This window comes from Papio anubis, chromosome 7 (genome assembly GCF_008728515.1).
Source record: "Papio anubis isolate 15944 chromosome 7, Panubis1.0, whole genome shotgun sequence".
In the NCBI taxonomy this organism is placed as follows: domain Eukaryota; kingdom Metazoa; phylum Chordata; class Mammalia; order Primates; family Cercopithecidae; genus Papio; species Papio anubis.
In genome coordinates, this window is record NC_044982.1 from 115395521 (window position 1) to 115413317 (window position 17797).

Below are 17797 nucleotides of genomic sequence, written 5' to 3' on the forward strand. Positions count from 1 at the left end.
GCCTCCCAAGCAGCAGGGACTACAGGTGCTGCCACCACACCCAGCTCTCCCCGTCTTCCATAGCATTTTTAGTTAGGCACAGGGCCACTCAGCTAACGACTGCAGATCCCAGCCTTACCTGCAGCTGAGTGTGGCCATGTAATGTGTACACTGGTGTGTACAACTTCTGGATCATGCCCTTAAAGAGAGAAGCACGGCCTCCCCTCCCTTTCCCCTCCCCCTTCCCACTGGCTGGAACACAGATGTGGTGTGTGGGTGTGGCGATCGTACTACCACAGGCAACACCCTGAGAGCAGCAGGCAGAAGAACCCTGAGGGACTTAGTATCAGCCCTGGATATACCCATATGGTCACATGGGTGAGAAATAAACATCTCTTCTAGCATAAGTCACTGATATTTTGAGTCTTTCTTATAGCATCTGAACTAACTAAGGAGCCATCCCACCCTTACTTTCTCCTTCTCTTCCCCCTCTCCCTACCCCATGAGCACTGCCACTGCTCAGAGCCACAAAAGGAAACCACATCTAAAATAGGTATCTCAATACACAAACAGGAGACTATCTCATCAGAGTCACTGAGTGATGCATGAGCCCAGCTCTGGACAAATGTCAAGGGCAGAAATGACCAGGCTTGGGGACTATTTGTATTGAGGGAGGGGCTGGAGGTATGAAGGGGGCACTGAAGGCTTGAGCAATGGGCAAACATGGACACCCATAACAAGATGGGGAGACGTGGAAATGAAGCATGTGGAGGAGGAAGATCAGCTCCTACTGAGCTCGAGCTATGGATCATCCACACCAAAATGTCCTACGGACTCCCAGACACACCCAGCTGCAGCTCAGAACAGAGGGACAGGGCAGTCATTCATGCAATGGTGGTGACAGAGCCAAAGGTGGGGTCACTGAGGAGATGATGCCATGAGAACAAATTCTGGGGAAACTGCAGAAATTAATGGTCAAGTATCAGAACAGGGCACCTTTCTCTGCCCCCCTGCCTCCCTGCATACACACAATCTGTTTGCCCTCCCCTGTGATGGGCACCCATGGCCTCCATGGGCTATCCACTTGCTTTTGGACAGAGTTCATCAATGAGAAGCTCTACCTTACACTGAGCCCAAATTTATCTGCCAATACAGCCCACAACAGTCCTCATCTGACCCCTTGGACCACACAGAACAAGTCTGCCCCCTTCCTTATCACAGCCCTGCATGTATTTGATCTTCCTCGACGAAGTCACCATTGAGCAGCCATGTCACACTATTCACCAAAACAACCCAAAATAAAAGACTATCAAATCTGCAGCCAACCATGAGAAGTCACTCACACTCACTGCTGCTAATCCACACCTCTGCCAACCTCTTCTGATGGAGTTGAGAATGGGGTGGAGCTTTATATGATATTTCATTTGTTACTATTCCATTTCACCCAGTTAAACTGAGTCCATTCCTCCAACTGCCACAACATTTTTTTCACTGTCGTAAAATATATGTAACATGAAGTTGGCCATTTTATCCAGGTTTAAGTGTGTAAGTCGGCAGCATTAACTATATTTACAATGCTGTGTAGCCCTGTCGTGATCTTTTGAAGTACTCTTTTGACCGTTCCTGGTGCATAGACAATGCTCGATAATTTGTTGGTGGATTAAAAAAAGAATGAATGAATATCATCTGAAAAGGTTACTCTCCTCTCTCTGTTTGTGTTTGGGTGTCATCAAGGTCCTCAGAGAGAGGACAGGAATAGGAAAGCTCACAGCACCATCTGTCCCTGGATCAATGTCCACCCACCATTCAGTACACTGGGGTGAGGAGTGTGCCTACCTGTGCTGCTACCCAGCTCCCATCTACCCATCTCATCCCCAGGGCTGTCATGAGAAGATTCACTGCGGCCAGGTGCGGTGGCTCACGCCTATAATCCCAGCACTTTGGGAGGCTGAGACAGGCGGATAACGAGGTCAACAGATCGAGACCATCCTAGCTAACACGGTGAAACCTCGTCTCTACTAAAAATACAAAAAAATTAGCCAGGTGTGGTGGCAGGCACCTGTAGTTCCAGCTATTCGGGAGGCTGAGGCAGGAGAATGGCGTGAACCCGGGAGGCGGAGGTTGCAGTGAGCCGAGATCGTGCCATTGCACTCTAGCCTGGACGACAGAGCGACACTCCGTCTCAAAAAAAAAAATAAAATGAAAAAAAAGAGAGAAGCTTCACTGCTTCTGGCTGGGGACCAATAAAATGGAGAAGAAAAAGAAAAGAAGTGCATTTGCAAAACCCCAGTGAAGCCATGCAAGTGCCTACTAGTGGGCTCTTCTTCAAGTGCTCACTTGCTCATTGGTTCCAGAAGAGGAGATGCCCACAGCATATTCTGGGAAGATGGGACTCCAGGAGAGGCTAAGGCTCAGGAGAGAAAGCAAGGGAGGTAGTGAGGGAGGTAGATGAGGACTCTGGATTGAATCTGTGCACAGCAGGAAACTGTGGAATACTGCGACCCACATCTCCAACCCTCTTCTACCCTAGACTGGCCTGAAATATCCCTGACAGCTTCTCAAAGATACTATCTCCAAGTTCACCCTATACCAGGACAAGCAATCCCAGGGGCAAGACAAATCCAATTAAAACAGATGAGCACCTCCCCACTTGGCCTAAACCTCAATTCCTTCTTAGCATCTTCTGCTCCTTGTTTCCTTGACAAAGAGGCAAATTCAAGGCTGAGCAGATTATCTCTGTCTCTGGTAGCTAGTCTTAACAGTTATTTTGCTCCATGTCCTTTATTCTACAGTGCCCTTCTCTTGGTCTATGCTGGCCCCTTCTGGTAGGAAGGCTCCACACTCCTGCAGGGAGCCCAGTCCATGCTGTACTGGTGAAGCTGTCCTCCCAGCTAAGGGCCTGGGCATGTTACAAGATCTGGCTCATTGGAGAAACCCTGCCCTGCCCCTACTCAGTGATTAGCCAAGCCACACCCAGTCAGAGACTTCCCCAGAGCCTTGCTGCAGCAGCCATCAAAAAAGTCTCTTTCTTGCTGAGTTTGCTAAGAAGGAGATGGTCTGGGACTGTTAGCAATAAATCTATCTGCTACCAACAATCTAAAGAATTGATCCAAACAAATGAACAGAGGCAGAGATGGAAGCTAGAAGGATACAGAGCCCTAAAACCATCATTTAAGCCCTGAAGCAAGCTGCACACATAGACTGCCTAGGTACCTGAACCAGTCTTTTTTTTTTTTTTTCTTAAATGTGCTTGAGCTAGTTTTCTATTATCTGTAACTGAAGGACTCCTCAAATATGTCTGATATATCTTCGCTATCTCCATTTCTCTCCACCCCTGCTTCTCTTCCTGGTCTTCTAAGTCACCATCATCTCTTGCCTGGATAACTATAAAAGCCTCTTCACCAGTCTGTTTACCTTTTCTAGTTCCCCCACCCAGTTCTGTTCTCCAATCTATACTCTATACAACAGCCAGAATAATTGCTATTAATATAAAAACATAAGTCATATTATGTCAGTGCCTTCAATAGTTAATCCTAGGGCTGTTCACTTTCCTTGTGATAAGATCTCAGCTCCTCCATAGCCTACAGAGCCCCATCTGCCCTGGCCCTGCCCACCTACCCAGCCTCATCTCTTCCTACTTGCTCCTCAGCACAGTGGGCTGCTTCCAGTTTCTACAACATAGGACTCCCTTTCCTACCTCACAGAGTTGCTGCAAACACAGTTCCTTCTTCCTAGATGACGTGGGTGCTATGATTTGAATGTCTCCTTTAAAACTCATGTTGAAATTTAATTGCCACTGTAACAGTATTAAGAGGTGGGGCCTGTAAGAAGTGAAGAGATTAATGCTGTTATCACAGGAAAAGTGGATTCCTGATACAAGAATAAGTGCTGCCCCCATACTGTCCTGCACGCTCACATACCCTTCCACAATAGGATAAGGCAGCAAGAAGGCCCTCACCAGATGCCAGCACCATGCCCTTGGACTTCCCAGTCTCCAGAACTACAAGTCAAATAAACTTTTTTTCTTTATGTGTTACCCAGGCTGTGGTATTCTGTTATAGCAGTAAAACATGGACTAAGATAAAAGGTAACACCTCCATATTCTAAGGGTCACCTTGACAGAAAAGCCAGGTAAGAGATCTGCCACTCTAAGGAGGCTGTTACTCATTGCACCCAGTCTGTTTTCTTCATGATATACGGGAACCTAAGAAGGAACCACATCTGCTTTATTTAACTATTGCATCCTTAATTCTAGCAACGGCTTGGCATATAATGGGTTCTCAATGCACTATTCAATGAGTGAATGAATGAATGCATGTGTGTTTAGACAGAGAGATGGATGGATATATGGATGGATGGACGTTTGTATATGGGGAAAGGATTTGGATGCCTGAGAGCGAATGCAACTCTGACATGTGGAATAAGGGTGAGAGTTTGCTACTGTTTTCTACTTGATACACTTCTCTGTTTTTAACTATGGACATGTAAATTCTTGTGGAACTTAACAAAAGAAAAAAGGAAAACAGCAACAAGAGAGATATACTGGACTTTAGACCAGGCTCTATCACTCACTTGCCAGGCTCCCTAGGGCAAACTCCCTTGCCTTTCTGGGTCTTCATCTCATCAACCATCAAAGGGCCCTGACCACCATCCCATGCTGTGACCATATCACATGTTGGGCTGGTGTGATTGGAAGAAGCTTCATGGAAGAAGTTAGTACTAGTGTTTAAGAAGATGACTTTGGAGTTGGAGAGACAGGTTCAAATCCAGACTCTGTCACTTCCTAGTAATGAAACTTTATGAAAATATCCTCTCTGAGCCTCACTTTGCTCATCTGTAAAATGGGGATTATAAACCTTACCCTCATAGGATGATTATAGGACTCAATGAGTAAAATTATCAAAACTGACTTAGTTAATACCAGGTGCTCTATAAATGGGCAGCAGCCTCAGAAAAGAGATGGGAGGGTCCCTAGAGTTCCCTGGCAACAGCCTCCCTGTTTGCCTTCCTTTTTCCTGATAATCTGAGTCAGTTTGGGCTTTTTGTATTCAAGGATGTCCACTGGGCACCACTCCCCAGTCAAGTGATCCCATCCAAGAGCAGGAATCAGTTCTTCCTCTCCAAATGATTTCTGTGTGAGTCAGGACAGTAGTATGTCATCAGGGCTGGCAAGCAAAGCAGGGCTAAGGTCTCCCTGGAACCAGAAGCATGTGCAGGGGCTGCAAAACTGACCTATACATGCATGTGGAAACGTGTACACACACACACACACACACACTGTAGGCACAGAGCCCTGAAAAAAGTGATAGCTACATTGCGCCCAGAGGAGGTCCAGTCAAAAGAAGGGATGGCAACAAGGGGAATAGGGAGAGGAAGGAAAGGGATGAGAGCACGCGAGACCACATCAGAGGGCAGATCTCGGGTCAGACACTAGCAGGCCCAGAGCACATACATCTGTATTCACTCAATATCTGCTGAGTCCTGCTAGGTGCCCACCTAAACATATCTAGAAATCCTGTCCTTTCCCGAAATCTTTCCAGACTGCACTCACGGAAGGGAGCATTTTCTCCAGATGTGATCCGCCTAAATGCCTCCTTGCCTCCAAATTCCTTTGGTTTCTACCCTGAAAGAGGCTCAGTCTAGCAGAACAACTCTGCCAGCCCCTCTCCATCTAAGCACCAGACCCCTCTGGGAGTGTAGCAGTCTCCACCAGTCCTCAGAGCTAGAAGGCCTCTTATGGTACACCTGGTCCAGTGCCTAGCTCCAGGCCCATTGTACAGATGGAAATCTGAACCCAGAGAGTGGTGGCCGGCTGCCCAAGGACCCACACTCAATCATCAGCCACCAGCAGAGGTGACTAAGAGCCAGCTGACCCTCCTCTCTTCCTCACTTGTTGAATGGAATCATCAGGCTGCCTTGCCTGCCCAGGGTACAGCATGAGCTCAGAAGCAGGCAGCCTTGGGTTTAAATCCTGACACCAATGCCTTGCTGAACACATGACCAAGTTTAAATGACTTAACCTATTTGAGACCCAATTCCAAATCTCTAAAATGGGGGTAACAATCCCTACCCCACAGGGTTGCTGTGAGAATAAAATAAGACAATAGAGAGAGAGGACTTAGGAAAGTGCCCAGTAACAAAACTGCAGTAATAGTTATTATTATTGCCGTTATTATTGCCGCAAGCATGGAGACAAGGTCTCCTAGATGAGGCCTCTGCACTGAGCGAACACTTTGCCCCTACCCCACTCTCCCTGGCCAAGACCTTCTCTGTCAGGCCACACATCTGGGTCTCTGGGACCTTACTCCTTCTGTGTCCCCACTTTTCACCTACAGCCCCACCACTGCCCTAGCTCCAAAGTAGCAAATGCACAACTTGACTCCATCTCTGGCTCTGACTCATTCTAGTAGTTCTTGGCCCCTTCCTCTTCGCAGATGCCCGGTCACAGCTCCAAGTACCATGGGCTCCTACCCTTCTGCTGCCATATCCCCTAGCACAGAGCATTCTCACAAGGACACATTCCAATGTCTCCCACAAGGGAGCCCCAGTTCCTAGAAGCCTGTATTGCCTCTAGGGTAACCTGGGACCCCTGTCTCCCACAGACAGTATCTCTCCCTGCTCCAAGGCTCCCAGCAAGAAATGCTTCTCACGCCGGGCACGGTGGCTCAAGCCTGTAATCCCAGCACTTTGGGAGGCCGAGACGGGCGGATCACGAGGTCAGGAGATCGAGACCATCCTGGCTAACACGATGAAACCCTGTCTCTACTAAAAAATACAAAAAACTAGCCGGGTGAGGTGGCGGGCGCCTGTAGTCCCAGCTACTCGGGAGGCTGAGGCAGGAGAATGGCGTGAACCCGCGAGGCAGAGCTTGCAGTGAGCCGAGATCTGGCCACTGCACTCCAGCCTGAGTGACAGAGCAAGACTCCGTCTCAAAAAAAAAAAAAAAAAAAAGAAATGCTTCTCACTCCACTTCCTGCAGATTATGCTCCCTATGCCTAGCGAAGGTCAAATTTCCAATGGCATAAGGTGTGTGGAGCAGGCATTCACTCTCTGGACTACAAAGAGAAAGAAAGGAAGAAAGGACACAGCTGGCTGGGAGCACTGGTCAGAACTGGAGGGTGGAGGAGGGACTCCTGGAAGCCCCGGTCAGAACTGGAGGGTGGAGGAGGGACTCCTGGAAGCCCCAGCATGATAAAGGCCAGGGCTCTGGAAGAGAAGAACTCTCAGCAAAAGCCCTGACTATGCTGTGAAGGCCACTAGTCGCTGGGTCACCCAGGTCAGGCATGCCCTTTCTCTGGCTCCCCAGATGAGTCTTCCCTGGCTTACTACAGAGACCCTTGGCACATCTTGCCAGGCTCCAGAAAGAGAGGTAAAACCTGTGCCTACCTCCAGAGCAGCAGAAAAAGCTAGTTCTGGAAGGAGACAACAGCCCAGCTCCACCATTTGCCAGCTGTGTGTCTTTGGGCATGTAACTTGCCCTATCTGGGCCTCAGTTTCCCCAACTGTAAAACGGTGTTAATGATACCCTACCTCATAGGATTACTATGAGGATTACATGAGATAATGTCTATTTAGCTTCCAGCACAACCCTACCCACTCCCAAACCTGAAAACCCAATGCTCCTATCTGGCACACTGCAGGGGTGGCAAAACTGGGGGTGGCAGGCAAGGGTTGCATAACTGTACATGTGGCCCCCTTCCAGGTGTGGGGTCCATTCTGAGCCAACAAGATCAAAGGCAATTTCTCAAAAATCATGTGGACCTCACCCTTCTCCCCATCCCCCAGTCCCTGGGTGTGCCCTCCCGCTTTTGCTGGTGGACTTCCCTACCACTCCTGCCCTGGGGATGTGGGAAAAGGACAATGAGAAGTCGACACCCACTCAGAGGATAAGCTTACATCATCCTCCTTGCCATTTTTCCTCTTTCCCTGACCCTATGACTCAGATCCTCAGCTTAACAACCCCCATGTGGTCATAATATCAGAGGCTGGTTGGATTTGGTCATTTTTCTGCACAGACCCCCAAACCCCATATGTGCAGCCAAGTACCACCCAGCCACTTGTTCTACAACACTTTCTAGGAGTCTCTTTAGGTGCTGTGGAATTCCAACTCGTGGCTCTCTTATCACACTGCATCTCTGACTCCAAACAGCATTGTCAGGCTTCGTGTCAAACTCAAATCCTACTCCAAAGAATGAAGATGTACTCCCTCAGGGAAGGCCAAAGTTTAAGGATGGAGGAATTCCCACAGGAAGGTTCAGAAGTCAACCTAATAAGGACACAGACACTCCAGAGGACTACTTTGAAAGGACCACACTTCTATAACTGTCCTTTGCATAAATATTAAAGCACCCAACCCAGCCGTCAGGTATCTAAACATGAGACATTCAGTCAGCCTACCATCGGGTAGGAGAATGTACTCACCCAAAATACTCCCATGAAATGAGCCACTTCATACCCTACAGCCCCATAGCCCTCCACCCCGCCCTGCACTCAGATCAGCCCAACCCATCGGACAAGTTTAGACTTTCAGTTCAAGTTTAAACTTCAATTCCCCTCAGCCTCAAGCTGTCCCACCTATTTGCAGGCCCCCACACTACAAGGAAGGCAGCACAGCATCAGATTTCCTAGGGACTTCTGGGAGGCCAGAGGGAACTAGAGGAGGCCACACTAAATAAAGAACTCCCTTAAAGACAAAGCAACTTCATTACTTTCTAATATAGAAACTAACTGCTAAAGACATGCTTATAAGACAAGGACCCGGGGCTTTAATGAAGAGATGAGACTCATTTACAATTATCCACATCCAATTGGAAGGTAAATCGTTTTTCTAAATTAAGACAAATAACAGCCCCCCCACCCCGCCACACACACACACACACACACACACACACACACACAATCCTTTTTGCTTTACTATTTGCTTAATGTTTTCCCTCAGTGATAGATCCCATATCTGAGTCATTCATCACGCTTTTCTCATTAGGGCAGGTTTGGCTTAGAAATAAATCCCCTGCCTTAGGCTGCCAAACCTGCCAATTCGCTAGCTAAACGGTCGCAGGGAGGGCCCTGGGCGCTGGGATTCAATCCCCTCCCTTCTAGTGTGCCCCTACTCGGGGTCCCCACCTCCCTCCACAGTCGCCCGCATCTCCTCTCCATCCCACCTCACCCCCGACCTCCCTGAGGCTTCCCAAGCCCAAACTGCCCATCCCAGTTGCCTCCCCACCCCCAACACCTACTCACCCCGTGGCCCCTGCCAGCTGTCTCTACCTGTCCTTCCCGGAATCTAACCCCTCATGCTGCCCACGGCTGCCTGTAGACGTGCACCAGTCGCCCACACCTTCGCCCTGCTGGGCCCCGCAGAGTGGACCCGCCTAACCACTCGCCCTCCCTCCCCGCCGCTCCCCTCCCGGAGCTGGGCGTTTTCCTCCGCAGGACCCGAGAGACCCCGCTAACCTCCGAGCCGCGGCCGGCGGCTTCGTTAAGCTTCAACACGGGACAGATCTGCCCCAATGCCCGCTCCAGACCCGGGGCCTCCAAAAGCGCGTTCACCCACCCGGCCCGGTCCGCAGCTTCCGGGGTCGGCAGGTCAGACGGCGCCCGGGCCCCTCTCTGGCCGAGGGAAGTGGGGCGGGATAGGATCCGGGCGCCCCCAGCTCTCCGCGGGCCCCACAGCCCAGAGCAGGAGCGGCGCCCGCGGTTCCCGGGGCTCCTGTGCGCGGGGGACCGCCTGGACCCGGGGGAGGGCAGGTGAGCGGGAGCCCGGAGGGAAGGCACCCCCGCTCAGCTCCTGCAGCCCGGCGCGGGAACTTGCGGACCTCCGCAGGCTCTGGGCCCGGCCCGCAGCAGACAAAGGCCGCCCCACCCCAAGCCGTCCGCGCCACGCCAGCACTCACCGCGCCGCGCCGACTCTGGGACTCGGGGACGCGGCCCAGCCTAGCTCAGTCGCCGCCGCAGTAGCGAGGCCCGGCCCGAATAGGGGCCGGGGGCGGCCCGGGGAGTCCGAGGGGCGGGGCGGGCCGGGCCGGAGAATCCGCCTGGGGCCCGGAAAGGCGGCTTCGGTGCGTCCCCGAGGCCGGATTGGCCCCGCGGCTGCTGCTGCAGACCCAGGCCTGAGCCAGCCCGCTGGGCAGAGCACGCTGCCTGGCCCCGGCCCCCGCCCCCGCCCCCGCCCCGCCCCGCCCCCAGGCCTGACCCTGGCGGGGAAAACCCTCGGCTCCGGGAGCAGAGCGCTGCCCATCCCCCACCCCGTTCCCACACTTCGAGGAGCTGAATCTTCCTTTCTGCGAGAGGGGACAGGTGACTGACTGGTCATCGACTGTCGGCGGAACAGCGCTGGAATCCTGCTGTCCGACCCCAGTCCTGGGTTCTTCCTCCACACCATGCTGGCACCACAGCCCAGAAAGGGTTAACTCGACTGCGAGGAATTAAGAGCTGCAGGGAGCTCTCTATAAATACAGTGTCGTGGGCGCCTGAGCCAACCGCAGGACAATTTCCACTGAGCTGGTTTTCCTCTTTTCCTTCCACCCACGGCCATCCGACGAGCCCTGCCCCCAGCCCCACCCCAGACTGCTGGCCGGACTTGGCTCCAACAGGCCTGACACCTAGTGGCCTTGGGCTCTGTCCTTACAGGGCCCCGCTCCAGCCTAGGAGGAGATGGGGGTCGGGCCTGTCTAGATTTTGCCGTGGTGCAGCCGATCCCTGCACCTGTTCTTGGATCTGTTCTTCCTCACAGGGACAGTGACAGCTAAAACGTAGGGAGGCTTTTGTGGGCCAGAGTTAGGTTAGGAGCTTTCCATGCTGGGCCTCTTTAATTTTCCGGACAGCCCCACCGGGTAGATAGTATTCCCATTTCACAGATGAGAAAACCAAGGCTCAGAGGGATGAAGGGACTCCAACCTTGTACTGCTGCCAGACTCACCACCAGTGCCAGTGGCAGTACTGGGCAGGGCTTGAGAAATGAGTATGAAAACATGTGTGTCTCTCTGCATGTGTTGCCACTGTTGCAAGCTCTTTACCATTTCATCTCATTTAATCTTCACAACAACTCATTGAGGTGAATACCATTATTATCCTCTTTTTTGCAGATCAGAAATAGGGAAATTAAGATACAAAGAGATTAAGTAATTTGGGGACACATAGCTATGAAGGGAGAAACCAGGATTTGCCCTCTGAATTTAAGTGTGCATATGGTATATGGGTAGGGGTGGTGGTGCATGGGTGTGTGTATTTGTGGGGGTTTTTTGTCTTTTTTTTTTTTTTTTTTTTTTGAGACAGAATCTGACTCTGGAGTGCAGTGGCGCCATCTCGGCTCACTGTAACCTCCGCCTCCCGAGTTCAAGTGATTCCCCTGCCTCAGCCTCCTGAGTAGCTAGGATTACAGGTGCGCACCACCACATCCAGCTAATTTTTGTATTTTTAGCAGAGACAGGGTTTCACCATTTTGGCCAGGATGGTCTCGATCTTTTGACCTCGTGATCCGTCCACCTTGGTCTCCCAAAGTGTCAGGATTACAGGCATGAGCCACCACGCCCGGCCAGGTGTGTATATTTGTGAACACATTCAAGCAACTCTGTATTTGAGTCTTCGTGCGTATGTGTTTTTGAATCACACAGCAGCTGTGTCTGTGTAACTGCCGACTGCTCCTAGGGATGGCAGCAGAGAGGCCCAGCTGTCTTGTCCCTGACGACCTCCAGGAACTCTGGAGAAATCCACGCTGCTCCCCGCTGCCCTGCCAGGTCCTATCCAGCCTCGTCCAGCCTGGGTCTGGCCTTACAGGTCTCAGGATGAGTAGCCTCCACTTGACCCAGCAACCTAGGAAAGAAGCATCACATGGAGAGGTGTGCCCGGGCTGAGGGAGCCAGGAGCCCTGCTGGAGGACCCCGGAGGTGGCGTTGAACAGATCTAGAGAAACTTACTTTCCTTCCCTTCACAAAGAGTCAGTCCTGTGCCTTGTGCCCTGCAGTGGTGACACTGGTCCTGTCCTAGGGGATTTATAATCTGGCATGACTCAGCCATGGTGGACAGTGAAGGAACATCACAGAGCAGTTTATAGTGTGTCTATGGGGGGAGATTTTAAAATAATCATTCAAGAGCAGAGGTCAGGAGGGAAGGAAAGGTGTACTGGCTCTCATCCCTGGAAGCAGCAGATTGAGAGGGCTCTGATCCCCTAGGAAGGGGAAACAGCTTGGGCAGGGCACAGATAGTATGTGTGTAGGACCAGCTCATCTGAGACTCAGACACTTGGATCTGGACACAGATAGCTAGAATGACCATCCCATCATGCAGGGGCCTCCTTGGTTCAGAGAATGTTTGTCTGATTGTCCCTGGGAACTCAGGAATGGGGCTGCTACACAGAGATTCCCATCAGAACCAGAAAAACTCAGGATGGAAGGTTGTCTTCATGCATTCTTTCTGGACAACAGCCTTACCCCTCTCACCTCTATCCCTCCCACCCCCACCTCCCCACAACCTGCTTCCTGGGCCAGCACAGGAGTAGATGACTCAGAATGTGCTATCTCCAGTTTTGCTTCAAGTTCCCCAAGGAGGTCACAAACCAATCCCAAAAGACCCAGATTGGGACAAGTCTTATCCTACTTTTTATCTACCTACCATCCTGCAGGTTCCTCAAATTGAACATGTGCAAAATTGAACTATCACCTGTCCCCCAAACCTGTTTCCCCTTCTAGATATACAGTAAGGACTATGCTCAAAACCTGGACTCATCCCTCCCTCCCTCCCACTTCTTCCCCCTTCCTACTGCCAATATCAGAATATCTTAGGAATCCATCCCTTTTCTGAATACCCTACTGCCACCCCATCTTCATCTGAGCCCCCATCACTCCTCACTGGATTGCCTCTTAACGGATTCTGCTGACTTGACTCCTCAGTCCATAGCTGCCAGAGAGAGCCTTCTAAAGCGCAAATCCTCCCACAATGCCACAATGTATCTTGCCTACGTGAAGCCCTCCAGTGTTCTCATTTGCCCTTAGGCTGCTAGTTGTCCACTAAAATTCATTCTCTTCTTCTTCCTTACCAACAGAGTGTAGCATTTGTTCTAAGAAGTTCTATGCCTGGTTGAAAATACATGGGTTCTCCGATCCACTTGCAGCTAGAGGCAGTCACGTGACCCAGTGTGGCAAATGAGATGGAAATGAAACACTGATGGAGGCTTTGGGGAAAGCGTGTTACAGGAGCAGCCCTGAGCTATGGAAACCAGTCTGGTAGTTCCTCAAAAACATTAAAAATAGGCCAGGCACAGTGGCTCACACCTGTAATCCTAACACTCTGGGAGGCCAAGGCGGGCGGATCACCTGAGGTCGGGAGTTCAAGACCAGCCTGGCCAGCATGGTGAAACCCCATCTCTACTAAAAAAAAAAAAAAAAATACAAAATTATCCAGGCATGGTGGCGCTCGCCTATAGTCCCAGCTACTCGGGAGGCTGAGGTAGGAGAATCACTTGAACCCAGGAGGCAGAGGTTGCAGTGGACTGAGATCATGCCACTGCACTCCAGCATGGGTGACAGAGTGAGACTCTGTCTCAAAAAAAAAAAAAAAATTAAAAATATAACTACTATATGATTCAGCAATTCCACTTATGGGCATACCCACAAAGAATTGAAAGCAGGGTCTCAAAGAGATATTCGTACACTCATATTCATAGTGGCATTACTCACAATAGGCAAAATGTAGAAGCAACCAAGTGTCTACATCTCCAGATGAATGGATAGGCAAATGTGGTGTATCCATACAATAGAATATTATAACTTTCCTCACGGCACAAATTATGACTGAAATTAGGAGACAACTTCCTTTTGCCTCCTTTGACATACAAAAGGAAAAGTGTCTCGCTCATCTATTTAAATACACTTAAATAAAGCAAACTGTACAGTGTAAGCTATGGAGACATTTCGGTCTTTTTAGAGCAGCTTAGCAGTCCATCTCATAGAAAGCAGCTCAGAAACATTGCGATGCCTCTCCTAAGAATGATACTGAAAATGTATTCATTTTGACTGCTTCCTTAAGAAACAAAAATCAATTCTTGGCAGTGTCAGGGATTTAAGGCCCAAGTGGGGATTGGGGATTTTATCGAGGATCACTGTGATGCTGAGCCAACATCTTGGCACTGGCCTCCCTTCCCTCAGGCTGGGTGGTGCATATTACTTCCCAAGTTGTTTGCATTTTTAGGCCTCAAATCCTTGATGTCTTGGCAAAGGCCACCCACCCACACTCCACTCTGCCCACTCACTTAGGACTCATAGGGTGCCATCAGGAGCTGTTCCATCCAGCCTAAACTGAAGGCAACCACATTTCTCTCAAATGACTGAATCCGGTGCAAAATTGAATACGGTGCATAGCAACCACTGCAGGTTCCGGCTTCCTAGTTTCTTAGTCCTGGGAATTGAGTCTTGGAATAGGCTTCAAATGTCTAGAACCAACTAATTCCAGCTGGAAGCGTCTGGCAAGCAAAATAACAGGAGCAGCCTAATGAAAGAGGAACGGGTCCTCCAAGGAGGATCACCGGGGAACACTTCACAACCCTAAGGCCCTAATACATACACAACAACATAACGAAAGAGCTTCTACGCAGTCTTTTCTAACTATCTGCTTCTCTCTGACTCACCAGCCTCTGTTCTTCTTCCCTGTTCACCCTTTCCATTATCTGTCTTCCTCCTCGTCCCCAGTGAAACTGAACCATTCCATCCCCTTTCTCTTTCCAATTTCTTTACTATAACCTGGGCTGACAACACTCCCAATACCAGGAAGCCATTTCAGCGTTTGTGTCCTGCGGCTGGTGAGTTGGAGGGAAGGTGGGAGGTCCTCCACATAGGAGGGTTGGACAGAGTTTAAAAAACAAAACAACAGAACAAACTAAAAACAGCACCATGCTACCAGGGGAACTCTTCTATCTCATTGAGAGTTGTTTTTTATAATAGCTCTCACATGCAAATAACTGAACAGGCTCTGCCCTCGCACTGACCTGAAAGTGAGCACTCTCTTTCAGTTTTGCATCATAGGTGCAGGCACCTCATGGTAGTCCTGGCCCTGCTCTTAGACTTGCCCCAAGACAGGTTCAGAGAAGCAGGCACTGACCAGAACAACTAAAGGTTCCTGCTAGATGAATAAGATCAAGTGCCCCTCCTCACAAGTGCCCAGCGTCACAAGCCAGTGGTGATGGCCCTCTTAAGGAAGACAGTGGATAAACCACATGGAATCCAGAAATCTGAATTTCAATCCAGGTGCTTAATCCTTTTTTTTTTTTTTTTTTTTAAGAGATGGGGTCTTGTTCTGTCACTCAGGCTAGAGTACAGTAGTACAATCGTAGCTCACTGCAGCCTTGTATTCACCCCTGGGCACAAGAAATCCTCCTTCCTCAGCCTCCCTAGTAGCTAGGACTACAGGAGTAAGCCAGGTGCTGAATCTTAAGTGCTAATATTGCTGTTTTCAGAATTACAGGGTCTCTTTGTGGTATTTGTTTTCAGCTGGGCTTGTGACATTATGCCTAGATATCTTCAGGGCACCTTACCAAATGGACTCAAGGGAAGGTTTAACTGCCCCAATGGTGAGAAGAGTTTATCCAATCTTCCTTAATGCAGCACTCTTAACCTGCAGTTCTTCATGTCAACCCTAATCCCTGAGGCAGGACAACCGACTGCAAATCCCCGCCCTTTTTCTCTCCCTGGCTTCTCTCAGTCCACTCTCCCTCTCTCCTGGAGATAGGCATTTTGCAGTGAAAGTGACCCTACTTGGCACCATGTCTTGGCTGCTGCTAGGTCTCCACTTGGGTTACTGGTGCTAGGGAAGAACCCAGTTCGAGACAAGCCAGGCCACGAAGCAGGATGTGTGAGTTGCAGCATCCTCAGTCAGTGACCAAGGCTCAGTTCTCTTCCAGTTTCCTTCCCACCCTGCTTCTGCCACCAGACATAGGGCTTCCTGCCCACTGGCCTACCTCACCCAAAGTTACTACCTGAGGTATGGGGTATTATATCTTATTAGCTTACCTGCTTCTTCCATTATTGTGGTTAGCAGTTGCTCATGAATACAACCTTGCATTTGTTTTCTTAAAACAGGACTTTCAGCAAAATAACATATGTGGCTCCTCTTCCTTCCTCAGTTCTCATGATGAGACCATCACAAACATAACTTCAAAAGAAATCCTTTATAAGCAGACTTTCTGCAGGAACCTGGCGCCTTCACAGGCAAACAGGGATGGGCTCTGGGTTTCCAAACAGGAACTTGAGCAGCAGCACTGACGTTGTCTACTCAGGGAGATGTGCAGCCAGATGTGTGGCTTCTGAGGAGAGACTCCCGCCAGAGTTTCTCCCCTCACCCTAGTAGTTCCTCAACCAGCCCTTCATTATTCTTTGGGGTCAGCATTGCTGTCGAAATGTGGCCCCTCTCCATCACTCTCCACCCCTCCATAAATACTCACACAGTCCGGTTCCTCCCAGCTTAGGAGGAGGGAGTCTATCAGAGGTTGTCCTCTCAAACTGGACCAATCCACTTACTTCCCTAAGCCTCCTCCAAGGAGCAGGTGCCAGCTTCAACCTTGGTCTGTTCTGATGTGTGCTGCCCACAGTGTTCTCCACTTGACCCAAGCCATGTGTCATATCTCCCCAGGCATTTTGAGGGCTCCCTTAGGGCAGGAACTCTGGCTCATTCTCCTCCAGGCTCCTTACTCATGCTCCCCAACTCCCACCTGGGATGCTGTAGCTGAATGAGGGCTTGAACTCTGGAGTGAATGCCTTGACCCTGGCTGGCGGGAAGGGGCATTGACAGTACAGTAGGCTGAAAACCAGGACACCAGGGCTCACCTCTCATCCCTGCCACGAACTAACCATGTGGCCAGAGGAGGTAGCTTAACTGTTCTGGGCCTTTTCCTCTCAGAGTCCTCCCAAAGCTCCTCTGCAACCCTGAGCCACCATTTCTCACTGAGAGTATCAGAATTTCCCCCTCAGCCCTGCAGCAGACAGGACTAGTGAAGCAGGCTAGCGCCAAGAACAAGCAGCCTGCAAGGCCAGAAAGGAATTAACAGTCTCCAACTTCCCTACTCCTCTTCAAGTTATTTCCATCATGGTTGACATAGGCACTTGCTACTCTGAGCCCCCTCCTGGTGATAAGTGGAAACGCAGCTGAAATGGGCTCCTGTCCTCACCTGTCCTAGGTCTCCAAGGATGCTCCTCAATGCCCAGCTTAAAGGAGGAATGGGAGGGAAGGAGAGGGGAAAGCTGTGTGGGCTGAGGCTGTGGAGGTCAGGGAAGGGTTCGCAGAGGAGGTGGACTTATACTGACCTTGAAGGGTGGGAAGAACTTGATAAGTGAAAGGCATCAGGGACCTGCCCAGGTCTGGCCTTCTCTAAGACAATACACACTTGGGAAGACATTGATCTAATCACCCTGGTGGTGCTGCTTGCAGAGTCTGACACCAGGAAAGTGGTCAAGTGCAGGGGGCAGAAGGGGAAGGCCACCTCGCAAAGAGCAGATCTGGGAGCAGAGAAAAGAGCACCTGGGCCACAGCCTCTGCCTTCCCTCCCTATGCTACCATTCAGGTCAGCCCTCCTGTTGCACAACTAGCCTACTCAGGAAATCACACCAGCAATTCTCCTCTCCTGCATCATCAATCTTTTCACTATCTCCCAAATCATTCACTACCTTTCTTGAAACACTTTCTGCCTCTAGAACAGAAAGTTTTTGCTTTTTCTCTCACCTTGTTGGTTATTCCTTCTAGTCTCCTGTGCTGGATCCTTCTCCTCTCCCCAACCCGTTAACGTACAGGAACTCCAGGACCTAGTACTCACACTCTTTTCTTCTGGGTCTAGGCC

At 50.3% G+C, this 17797-nt stretch overlaps 1 protein-coding gene across 2 annotated transcripts in view; it reads right to left on the minus strand.

The window, feature by feature from the left end:
* The window catches only part of CD276 (CD276 molecule), a 30469-nt gene extending 20346 nt beyond the window's left edge, over positions 1-10123 (minus strand). Inside the window, exon 1 of one of the 2 annotated variants that reach the window (XM_003901165.5) lies at positions 9873-10123. The gene's annotated coding sequence lies outside the window, so the exon portion shown is untranslated. Of the gene's footprint in view, positions 1-9219; positions 9332-9872 lie in introns of those variants that run through there. The other variant, XM_009210574.4, reaches the window with a different exon arrangement.
* Between the last annotated feature and the right edge of the window lie 7674 nt (positions 10124-17797).